General features: G+C 37.7%; 1 long non-coding RNA gene across 5 annotated transcripts; it reads right to left on the bottom strand.

Moving 5' to 3' along the window:
• Positions 1-3,170: 3,170 nt before the first annotated feature.
• On the bottom strand, positions 3,171-12,974 carry LOC124551130. 5 transcript variants are annotated; one of them, XR_006967775.1, is made up of 5 exons: positions 10,681-12,974; positions 9,668-10,547; positions 8,695-8,909; positions 7,314-7,592; positions 3,171-4,835 (listed from the first exon to the last, which is right to left on the bottom strand). It is a non-coding gene; the product is annotated as an uncharacterized LOC124551130 (long non-coding RNA). The 5 variants fall into 5 exon arrangements; XR_006967776.1 differs by having other exon boundaries at positions 7,314-8,909; positions 9,668-9,932; positions 10,135-10,547; XR_006967774.1 differs by having other exon boundaries at positions 7,314-8,909.
• Positions 12,975-13,183: the final 209 nt, after the last annotated feature.

Below are 13,183 nucleotides of genomic sequence, written 5' to 3'. Positions count from 1 at the left end.
AATGCACAGTAATTGTAGTATCACTTGAATATATTCAGCCAGACGTCTTCTAGAAAACTTCCATTTCAAGTCACGCTCTAGTGCCACATGGCGTTTTCACATTCAATTATGGGATTGCGTTCATTTGTCTATATCGATATACACTGAAAATAGCTGCAATGAACATGTAAGACCCATTACGTTAGTAGCACACTGAGAAAATCTTCTCACATGGCCACCAGTTTAGTCTGCTCACTCAAAAAGTACATACTCACTAACCTTCTGTGCAACAGCACTGTAGTCTGTCAGCTAATGTCATACAAATTCCAAGTGCCAGCTCGCAGACAATGTCATGACATTCAAGAGCTTGGGATTACCAGCAACTTCATCTCAGTGCCATTCCACTAACACTTGCCAAATTAAATCTCCAAAACTCAACAGAATATATCTCTTTTGTTCAAAACTCTTTTCCAAGCATTCATGACATAACTTCTTTCAAATCTCTGTCCAATAATCTGTGTTCTCAAACAAAGCATTGTATGTCTTTTTCTGGAAGAGGATATCAATACACAAGCAAAACTAACACAAATTAGCCTGCATCAAGAAAACAACCACTGTCCCTGTGTGAGATGTTTCATGCATCAGGAGGCAACCTGTATTCATACTGTTCTTCCACTTGAGCCTCTAACACATGGTGCAAAGTTACTTGTGTTCTTCTCCTAACTGGTCTGATGTTTCAATGCCTTCAGTACAGCATCACTTTTGTATTTCTTGAAATGTCCATTCACACTTCTACCATCAAGGAGCAACATCAAACATCTTCACATTTCCACAGTAGAGATTCACTTTCCACCTGTTGTTAGACAGTTGTTACAATGCTGCCATTTGCAAGTTCTTTCCAACAGCTAATGATGCAGGTGCACTCCATCAGACATGAACGTTATTCTCACAACACAGACTCACTCACGAAAAAATATCTGTTACTTGTAGTTATCACACGAGTAGCAGCAAACACATTAACAATGCGTATTAAAGAACTTGCCTACACAAAGAAAACAGAAGAAACCTTCACACTCGCCATTCTATCACGTACTGATCCTCAAATCAACCAAAAATCCACAAAAATTACAAAGTAAATTCAAGAAGTAATGCAAACACACATTATTTGCCATACCTAGGACTTTCAAAATTCTCAACTCAAAATACATTCAACCTTATCACCTGACACACACACACACACACACACACACACACACACACACACACTAAAAATTCCGTCGCAACGACAACTGCTGATGTATCACTGAGGGGTTACACCTTTGAGTTGAGCTACCCTCTGACAAATCTACAAAAGATGTCAATCAGTATATGAACTGAGCTGACATCCACAACTAGTGCCTCTTGGTTAATCATTAGATCTAACACGGCAAAAATCTAACTGCCATTACTGTGCAGCACAATTCTCCAAATACTGTGATAACAAAACACAATCTCTATCAAAGACCACTTTCTCTGAAACAAAATCACTAAGCACAATTACCACGTATCCATCCAATTTGGTTCGGTCCTACGCTGGATTGGTTGGCAGCTCAGCCCATGCTGTTCTGCACAATCGGTTCCCGTCATTCTCACACGGCATCTCACTGAGACAAACAATTGTCTCTCCAAGTTATAGTCATTTAATTCTAACAAGAGAGAGTCTTCTGTGGGGTCTGTCTTCTCACATCTAGTCACAAACGATGCTTTCACCTCAACAACATATCAGCTCAATTCAACAGCAGAAACAAGTTCCACGTATTTCGATCCTCCTCAGGTTATCTTGTAATATGTGGCTCGCACCCAATTTCTGTTCAACTCCATGTGCAATCCCATCATTACTGAAAGGAATAATTGATTGATCAACAGTTGCACATTCTGGCCAACAGGCAAGGCTTAATATAACAAAACTGTAACTGCCATCACTATGCATTATTCTCCAAATACTGTAATAGCAAAACTATCACTATCACAAACAATTTTCTCTGAAACAATATCAGTGTTTCCAGTTACCAAGTATCGGTGCTAACTGGTTTGGTCGTACACTGCATTTGTTGGCAGCTCAGCTCATGTTGTTAAACAGAATGAATTGCTGTCGTCGTCATGCCGCCAGCTCACTGAGCAAAAGAACTGTTTATCAAATTTATAAATAAGTGGCACAAGAGGGGATAGTGTTACGATGGCAAGTCCTTCCCACACTGAATTGCCAACAATGTTGTAACCTCAATTTATCAGCTCAGTTTCTTTGCAGACCTAAGGTTGGTCTAATGTTAGATTCTCGTCAATTTTCTTGTAATAAGTGGTTCTCAGTCACTTTACGTTGATCTTCTTGTGCAATTGCGTCATTGGTTAAAGGGAAATTTAACTGATAATTAGTCACACATACCGGCTGTCAGACCCCTCTATTAATGAGGCATAGATGTGTCTTATTTGTACTATCTACGTAAGTTAACAGAACAACAACTTGCTTGCAAACATGAACAGAAGCAAAAAAAAATATATGACATTTTCTAGGAAGCAACTTGTACGTATCGTTTCCATACTCTTCTCCCTCCACACCTCTGAATGCTTCTATGACAGTGTCAATGTTTTATTTATAGATTTATCTGCTATCACTATGTAACTTCACAGCTCCCTTTTCTTTTCTGCAATTGTGTTTAATTTTGCAAGGGGGTGGGGGAAGATTGTGTTTGTTTTCTTCCTTACTCCAGTTGCGGCAAAGTAATAAATGCCCTGCAGTTATCCAAATAATCTTTGTTTCATCTGCTAATTCATCCTGCACTGTCACGACAGACATAAGTGAGTTTTATCAAGAGCCGCACAAGCAATGAGAATTTTCAATCTATTAATATATTATTTCAGCTATTACTCAACTCTGTTCCTGTATTATCACTAGATATACTGTACTAAGCTTTTGCTGTCTAGAATTTTTCTATTACCTCATGAGGGATAATCACCACTCACAGCATACCTGCTTCCAATTCAATTTAGTTGCTTTACGAAAGAAACATTTGTAACAATGCATATCGGACCTGATGAGAGGGAGGGAGGGAGGGAGGGAGGGAGGAGACCTACATATGTCTTATTTTAATTTGTTCTTCAGGGCACCCGTGGACCTAGTACACACTGAAATCATTGCCAAAATTCTGAAGCACACCACTACAGACCGATTTACAAAGTAACTTGTTTTCAGCAGCGGTGGAAACATTTGTAGCCGTTTTCTGTATTGGCTCCACACAAATGTAACAGTTCCACTGCTGCAAAACATGTGGTACTGTGTTATACTCCACTTTCGTAATGTGCCACGATGCTTTGACCCAGGGCACTACAGTAACACTGCAGCATAGAGAGAGAGAGAGAGAGAGAGAGAGAGAGAGAGAGAGAGAGAGAGAGAGAGAGAGAGTGTGTGTGTGTTGCTTCAACTAAAGAGCCAATGATATTCACTCCCTGTCCAAGGTAATACTCGAGGCTGTCGTTACAATGAAGGGTATACAAGCTCAATGAGTTGAGATTGTGCACCAAACCAAATAACTGTACATGCATGTCAACAATGGACAATACCTCTACTTACCTGTTTTTAATATAAAAACATCTGCTGCTGTCCTTGTGCGATAGCTCGTGTTTGAATTATTAGATACAGACTATTATACAACTGTGACAAATTCATGAAGTTTCTTTGTATTAAAATTATGAAGCATCATTTTGATGGAATGCAGTTTACACAATATGAACCTATACTGAATACAATGCTACTTAACGAATGTCTCCTAAAGGTGCCTACTGCATTATTCTTTTACCTAAAAATCTGAAGAGTTGTGATAATGTTCTTATGAGATCAAAATACAATTTTAATTACTTTTATTGATATTTTTTAGTGCGTGTATGCAATTCATTCATATTGCCACTTGTTTTATTCTTCTTGCAGATGCCACCTATTTGTTAGTTTAATAATCACAATGGTAATGTATTTATTTATTTTGTTGGAGAAACATTGTCAGTACAGTCTGTAGGATTGCACCCTATGTACCCAGAACTGGTTAACTGCAAACCACTTTTTATTCTTCAAATATGGGAGCCCTGTTTCATCAAAATGTTTAGCTGTGCAAGAATTACCAAGTCTGTCTACTTCCACATCTGACACATACAGGCACAACAGTGCTGTGAATATTATTACCAACTTGACAACTTCATTCCAATGCCCCAGCAGTGAAAGCTATGTCTATGATCAATCTTTGTTTTCTATTATACTTCTACCCATTAAATAATAAAATCTACGTTTTTGCATTAGAAACATTAATTATGGAGACATGACTGCCCCTGTATTGTAAAGAATAGCCAAATCTTGGCAATTCAGTTACAAACCAAATTTATTCATGATGCTATACTTTAGAATAAGTTAACAACAGCAGCATATGCCACTGAAAGTGTGAGTATGAGAATTGTCATGCACGTCTATGTTAACTTAGAAGTTTTCCTCAGCTTTTCAATTTTGTATGCAGTCGAATGATTTGCAGTCTTACAATTCCCCGACTAAAATACAAATGTTTTTGTAAATGGGATTACCTCGGAAGTGTGTTAGGTACCTACCTTTTGTGGATCAGCTGTAGCAGCAATTGTTGCATAAAACTGGATTTCTTGCTTGTTCAGTCAACATTATTACTGTTTTTTTTTACAAGTATATCATACATGTCTTTCTGCAGAAGATCAAGTCTTCTGTTTGCTAGCCGCATTGTTCTTAAAACTTTTCAGTAAAAATATGCTGGGTACAAGATTCACAAGTTCTCTGTTGTGTAATTTACCATTTCATATCTTGCTCAGTTCTGAGGAAACCAAAGAAGGCATATATTTATTGCCAATTATATGGTGCAATATATGCTCTCAATACTGCAAAAACCATGTTATAAATCAATACAAATGATAATATTCATACTCATGTCTTCTTATAATGCTGTTGCCACTGCATATCACAAATAACCAGGAGTCACAACTGTGTCTGTAATGTAAACTTATTAGGATGAGATGTAAGCTGACTCAATGTAACTGCACTGGAAGTTAAATGCACACACTTCATTTGAACACATTTTCTTTTCTTGCTGTCACGAACACTACATAACTGCTTAATTAAATGACTATTTTTATCAACTCACCTACTTCTGTGGTTAAATCCCTATAGCTTGTGTTACAAGTTATTATCCATTACTGCTTGTTAATGACAACTGTAAAGTTTGTCCTGCAGAACTAGTTTTATTACATGTATTAGGCTAACTGCCCAATGACAAGACTGACAATTTTACTGTCTTTCTTAGCCTTTGCTCACAATATGACCAGTGTCAACTTCTAGTCCATATCAGACCTTAATACCTAATATAGGAACTCAGCAGGTGAATGTAACAGGAGGACCTCTGCAAGCCCAATCAGTTGACAAGTTAGCAATTGAAATCTGAAGACCAAAGAATTCAAAACCAGTCAATTACAAGTTATGCTTTCTGCCCTTGAGCAGAACTTCGTTAATGGAGTTGTAGCTATGAGCACGAGCACTTTTAGACCAGTAGATTGAGCAGTTTCACAAACAGGATGGATAAAAAGGCAACTAATATAACCAGACATTGTTTAAATGATCAGTAAGTACCAAACACTGCCATAATTATTCAACAACACATCTTTCAAAATATAAGTTGTGGCGTTGATAGGCTGTATCGACCACGATTAACACCATATTTGGACTCTTATTGCTCTGCCAAGCGTCCATGTTAGCTTTTAGTTCTGTTCTGTATCTCAAGCTGTGTACATATTAATGACAAACTACAAAATATATGTATGTGAAATTTAATGGGGATAGTCATTGCATTTGACTGATATTCGCATCTCGTTCTCATACACTCAAATGGGAAGACAACATAAAAACATGTTTTCATCATCACAGAATTATGCTGTGTTGAAATGCAATGTTAAATTTCCAAAAGCCAATCAGATTGTACTGATAATTTTGAGTTACTGAATTGTCCACTTACATAGAACCGTAAGTTTCCAGAACTTTACAAAGTTTACATATGTTTTGCCTTACTGCAGCATTCCAATTTTAGGGAACAAGCCTGACATAACCAGCTATCCAAATATCTACCGTGCAATGCTCTACAAAATCAAAGCTGCAAGCTTACTCACCTTACCATGTAGTCAATGTGATAACTGAAGCCGGCCAGAGTGGCCGTGCGGTTCTAGGCGCTACAGTGTGGAGCCGAGCGACCACTATGGTCGCAGGTTCGAATCCTGCCTCAGGCATGGCTGTGTGTGATGTCCTTAGGTTAGTTAGGCTTAATTAGTTTTAAGTTCCGGGCGACTAATGACCTCAGAAGTTAAGTCGCATAGTGCTCAGAGCCATTTTTTTTTATAATGGAACAAAAGACAGAGTTAGCACAAGCTTGCTAACTGCAAAATATTATGCACTCTTATGTCATGTGAATCCTGCATTAAACTGATGTACAATGTTCTGCAGGTTTCACAAACTAAAGCAGATTTAAGGAAAGAAAATTACATATCAAAATGAGTTGCTTTGTATTATAGAAAATACTTTCATAAATTGTTCAACATGTAAGTGTTGCCTTACTTTAAGAAGTTGACGTTCTCTCCAGAACTGCGAAAGGAGTCAATGTAGTGTGAACAAATTGTGATGTTAATTTCATCTGGGTGAGCGGTAAGTACACAGTAAGGAGAAGTCTTGTTCCAAATGAATTTTCAGTTTGGTTTGTTCAAGTATTCAACAAAATTACCACCTATAATCCATTCATCATAAGATTAAACCTGATATAAACAATGTACTACGTATTCTTCCAGATTTGCTGGATCGGATTTCCTTTTCATGTGGGACTGCAGCCAAGCTGTTTTGAGTACTGTCAAGTATAATAAGGGTAAGTTTTGTGCAATGCATCACACGCACATTGATTAAGTAATGATATGGGACAACAGCTTTACCAGCACATTTAATTTTGACAACACTGACTGGTCAGCTAGCCTGCAGTGGCACGGCCAGTTACAGATCACCCATAAAGATATGATCAGAGGAGCAATAAAACTTCGAATGTCTAACTTTTAAGCAGAATGAAATATACTGCAAATATCCCACAATATGCTCCTTACAAGACTAGATGAAACTGCAACACTTCAGCTAACACACTACTCAAAAACAAGAATGATGAAAATTCCTGAATTAACCTTGCGATAATTTTTCTGCATAAGCTGTGTATAACATAGGAGTATTGAAGGATTTCTCCGTATAGTGAAATACTGAAGATATTACTTACAGTCAGTCATCTGGTGATCTCTTAGCTCCTTCCTTATCCGAAAACATTTCAATTCTGGAAATGTCACTTGCTACGTTGATAATGAGCCTATCAACAACAGAATCCACAAAGCCAACCATGTGAAGCATTCTCTCTTCTTTTACGAGAAGCCATTCTATATCCTGTCAGCGTGAAAAAGCTGTGTGCATTAGTTCCAGTATGTCTAGCATGATAATAGTCTTGTTACTTCGTGGGCCAAATCCCACAGCTAGGCTGCAGATCACTTCTGTTGACTTCATACTGTAATGACACAGTAGCAAATGTAAAAATGCATCATTTGGATCATGTGCACAATGCTGTGAAAACGATTGTCTTTCATGTTTCCACAATACATATCTACTACCTCTATGGTAGTAAACAATGGACATAGTCCAAATAAAGAGGATTTGGTTTTTCATTTTTTCTTTAAAAAATGAAGTAGTTTAATTAAACAACTTTTATGGACAGTCTTTCATGAAAGATTGATAATTAAGAATTTGTATTTGAAATGGAAACAGGAATTTTACATCCCATATGTAATTAGAAACAAGGAGACATGCATTATTCATAATAAATAACAAGATATAATTATTTCAGATTGAATGAGAGGAAAAATAGAATGATTCTGGGGATATCTGAACCAATGCATGAATAACCACATTTGGTTCACATACCATTATGTGACTGACTGTGCTACATGTACAGTGTGGTTTTAGTTTATTAACTGCAGTGTATACTTCGCTGGAGATACTTCAAAGCCAATTACCTCAGTAAATTTATGAGCCTATTTCTTGGCACTTTTGAACTGTGTTCCACTACACAACAGAAAGCAGCCTCTGCCATTTTCATATTGCGCATTAACAGCGCAATAATCAGAGCACAACACTGCAGAGGCTGTTATTACACAATTTTTTAAGTAAAAACTACATAGCTACAGTGTGATTAAGAAAAACGTTAATGGCTGTTAATACATTTGATATCTTAAAGTTTCATTTAACATAACCTAGTAATAAAATACCTGACACATAAGTAGGACCTACTTCAAAGAGTAACACGATGTACACGTGCCACCACTTCCGACCAATGATCGTGCTTGATTACATCAGGTTTATTCTTATGATGAACCTATTACAGCAATATATCACTACATATAGTGTCAGCTTACGCTATCACTAGCTTCATTGCGAGTTTACAGCAACAACATTTGTCTGGGAAGTTTTTCTCAAAATAAAGGAAACAAGAGTTAACAATAACTTAACGGGCCTTCAGTCACCATTAGCAACCACACACCTCCAGGCACTCTTGTTCACTGCAGAACCCTAAAGAAATATATAAAGAATCAACTGATAAAAGCAGTACTTACAAGAAATGCTATGTTGGACTTCCCAGATCGGTGTTAAATTTTGGAAATGACCTTACTCTGTCTGCTGTTAGTAAAACTGTACTCCACTCTCAACAGACCAAAATTTTAATGAAGTAAAAATCATTCTACAAAGTCAACTTGAGACATACTCTGGCAAATTATTTCATTAGCCTTGGGTATAAAACGCACATCTGGAGCACCACTGCCATAGAATTCTGGAAATAAAAGAAAGATTGCTCAAGGGAAGTAAATTTCTATCGCCAGGCTGTACTGTGCCACCATATGGTTACAGAGCAAGCAAAGGTAGCGAAAGTTGCAAGTAACAAAGTTATTTCTAGTACCCATTCTAATTATACCTGTGGGGTCTCTACCATCAAAAAGCAACATTTTTAGACCAAGAATGCAATTTTAATTAAAATTGCACACCCCCCCCCCCCAAAAAAAAAAAAGCAAGCAGCAGCAAACCTTTGGTATTGACGTCACGTCCTCACTTGAGTGCCAAGGTAAATGTACTAACTGGATTCACATTTTATTACAAGTGTTACACTGCTGCACTTCCCTTCTCACAATCCAATTAAGAAACATTACTATTAATGTCATACCCCATTCCCTTACCAATGCACGAAGTCTCGGAACCATATCCGACTACTCACCCCACCCTCTACCTGAGTCTGGTATATGTCTCCCTTGCACTGAGCTCATAACTTTGGCGATACCCAGAGCTTCTTGAAAATTACCCTGTAACTTTGCAGTTACGTTTAAATTTGACACTAGAAAATACAAGCTTACTACTCAGTAAATTTCCAGAAAGCCTTTATTACCTCAAATTTTAATCCAAATAAAAGGCACAAACAAGAATATACACTACACCCTCCTTTTGCCAATACCCATCAGCCAAGTATAACTGGCACTAATGTCAATATTGATACTTGAGATTTCCATACTAGAATGCTAATGAGAAACTGGCACTTACCCTCTTCAACAACATGCTTCATATAATGATTCACAATATATGATGCACTAGCCAATGACATTGGACACTTCATGGACAGCTGTACAACAAACCTGTCGTGTTCGTGACTAATCTTAGTGCAGGAATTCAATTTATTGGAAATCTGATTAGGTGCAACCACACCACAAATATGGCGTTTTCCAAAACAAATCTGAAATTCCATTTCCATAACTGCAGCTATCATGATGAACTTGACTGCTTAATCTGCAAGCTATTTTAACACATCCTGAAATGTCAATGTTTATCATCTGTATACCAAGCATTCAATGGTGTTTCCATTAAAATGCTCATAGTTCCAAGAAATCTTGTAAAAGTTGGGCCTACATTTAAAGTATTTATGTTTAAGAACTTTTACAACAGTCATGTCAATGTTCAGTGGCTGCCACTTGTCTGCAAGGACAAGAAAACTAAATCTATGTGCAGAATACCTGGCAACGTTGAAAATATGAAACACTGGTATCATCTCATTGTTCTTCAGTTTTTAACTGCAGACTTCCAATGTTGACAAACACAACTCAAAGCTATTTTTCTTTTACTATCAACGAAGTTGTTTCACCGTGAATCAGGAGCGCTGGAATCTAGATTAATAACAACATTAAATTCTCTACATATCACAGTCATTTTCTTCTGAGTAATTTTACTTAAAGTAGGGTAAGGATAAGGCACTTAGCTAATATTCACAAAACCTTTACTTGCTATCACTTTGTGGAAGTCTTTATTTAATAAAGTTCTACATTATTACATGTAATTATTTTACTGAGTAAGAACTGTCACAAATCCCGAAACAAACCCAATCCTTTTACACTGTCTCTGCTTCCAGTTTTCTTGCACAGCCTTGCAACTGAAAAGAGAAAACATTCTCTTAGTACTTTACAGTCAATGCAGCTATTAACAGAGAAAAGTTCACTTTTAAAATAATTTACTACTATTGCCGATTGGAGTGCTTAATTACAGACTAATTTGTATTAGCCTACCAAATCGAAATGCCAGATCACAGCCACCTTCGAGAACTTTTAACTTTTACTTCCTCATTGTTAGTTTGGTTTGTTTAAGAAAACCAAACTTCTTTTCTACAGCAATTTTTTAAAACTAGAAACTAGCTTCCAGCTACAAAACAAGCTGTATTGACGGCTACAATACAACTGATGCCGCCATCGTCACTAAACCTTGGCAGTGGCGACATGACTCAGCAGCCTACACCCAACTAAATAAAATAGTTTAGCAAATCGGTTGTATGTCTGCATATGTTAATGGGGCAATTAGTGCCCGATATCCACAATGATCTAGTTCATTCAGGCATTCGCTCACACAAAATCGGTTCCATAGAGAAAATCATGATAATTTCCGCAAACATACTATTTCCCCAACATTCTACCACACAATGAGGATTCAGTACATTTCACAACATCCACGGGGCCACACTACAGAGTCCCATTGTCTGTTAAGGGCATGAACAAGTTTTCCAGTTTAAGACAGTAGGATGCTTAAATTTCCTTGCAACTACTTTTGGAGCAGGCCGATACAAGCTTACCGGATTTGACGCCATATTGGCCAATTGCCGCAATATAACATCAGTAGTTGAAAGGATACGAAAATATGCTCTGGCTCATGACAGTTTCAATGCACTAGTTGCTGTTGGTAAACTAAACAGCAAATTTCTAGGCGTGTCTGAAAAATTAGGTCGATAATCCAGTACAACCGAAAATCCTGCTGCTCACGTCTGTGTGTCTTCGGGATTGACAGCATTGTGAATAACTTATCCAGTCGTTGGCAAAAATATCGAGCCATGCTGTCTACAGCCGGCCATAACTGCTAAAGGGTTGCTGGGACAATTTTATTCACGTACTGATCTCTCCATTGAGATGTTCGATGTGGGTTCCTGTCGCGTGGTCCAACTCGACCAATCATTCGCACGAATCGTCCACGGAATGTAAAAAAATTGAGCACAAAGTGTTGCCCTGATTAAACAATTACAGAAAACCCGTTTGATATGATTTACATTTGATGCGGTTATTAGTGCCTTCCAATTCACCGATCACGTAACTTTTCATCCAAGAAATCACGCGCCATCAAAGCCCACTGGGCGATATAGGAGTATTCCATCTTGCTGGAAAATTATCCATGGTTGATATTCTTCTGTGTGGGAATGAACTATTGCAAAACATCGAAGTAACTGTTAGCGGTAATTGATATTTCCCCGAAGAAAAACGGTCCAAAAACCTTGTTATGCATGAGGCAGCGTTCACTTTTAAGCTGTAACTACAGTAGAATGTTGAGACTCCGAACCTTATATACGGACATTATGCCTATTTACCATCCCACTAACATGAAAGGTTGATTCACCGGTAAAGCATATTTAAATAAACGTTAGGGCCATCAATCTGTTGAGGATTTCAGTTGCAAATTAGCAACATATCAGAAAATCATTCGGTTGCAAGGCTTACACGATTTGCACTTTGTAAGCATGCAACCTACACCTTTGATGAATCTTTGAAGTTCACGTGATCCTGCTAGACAAGTTAATTTAGAGGGACTCCGTTGAAACTATTGCCGAACACTACGAACTGTTGTATCACTCACACGAGGCATGCCACTTCGAAGGTGATCTTCGACGCTGTCTCTTTCGTTAAACGTTGCACACCTTCGGTTTATCGATTTAACGTCAGGAGGGCTGCGCCCTTAATAAGCCCGAAATTTATGTTGACTACTGATGGGCGATTAAGTTTCGTGAAACCAAAGCACACATTGCGCTTTCTTCTGCTTCGACGCCATTTCACCAGCAACTAACGTGACCTAACTGACCGCATCGGTGATTGAGCACTAGCTCCATGTATTGATCAAAACAACTAGTAACACTAGCCGATCTAAGGGCATCAAATGTAACTTATTAATTTATTATGTCAAACGGTTATAATTTTTTATAAACAAGGCAAAACTTTGTACTCACACTGTATATCATTACCTTTCATCGTTGTTAGAAACTTTTAAGCTCATCAGGGAATCACCTCCACCACAGACAGCACCAACATATTACTAACAGCAACTTACCTCTTCACACTGTTAACGGATGAAGCATCAGTTGCACTTTGCCACGGTAAGCTACTGTTCACGCATATAAGTTCTCTACAACAGGACTTCGCACGAAGTATTCTTCCGCGTAACGTTAATATAGTCCCGTCAAAAAAGATGTCAAACAAATTATCTAAATAGGAATTTAAGCATATGGCATAAATTATACCCACTACTTGTACTATTTCAATTAACCGTATCCAATCAATTCATTTCCGACATAAATTATTCAAATCAATAATTGCTAGAAATTTCGTTAACTAGTGACGTTTTATTTGCTCGCTCACTGTATTCTGCCGCCTCATGGAAAAAAAATAGACCCCATTAAATTTCCTTATTATTCTGTAAATCACGTGTAGACCCATCTAATTTTCTACTTGACGCTATTTCCGTGTACGAAATATTCTT

Source organism: Schistocerca americana, chromosome 9 (genome assembly GCF_021461395.2).
Source record: "Schistocerca americana isolate TAMUIC-IGC-003095 chromosome 9, iqSchAmer2.1, whole genome shotgun sequence".
NCBI classification, from domain to species: domain Eukaryota; kingdom Metazoa; phylum Arthropoda; class Insecta; order Orthoptera; family Acrididae; genus Schistocerca; species Schistocerca americana.
Note: the sequence above shows the minus strand (reverse complement) of the source record. Positions and strands in the feature narration are given on the sequence as shown.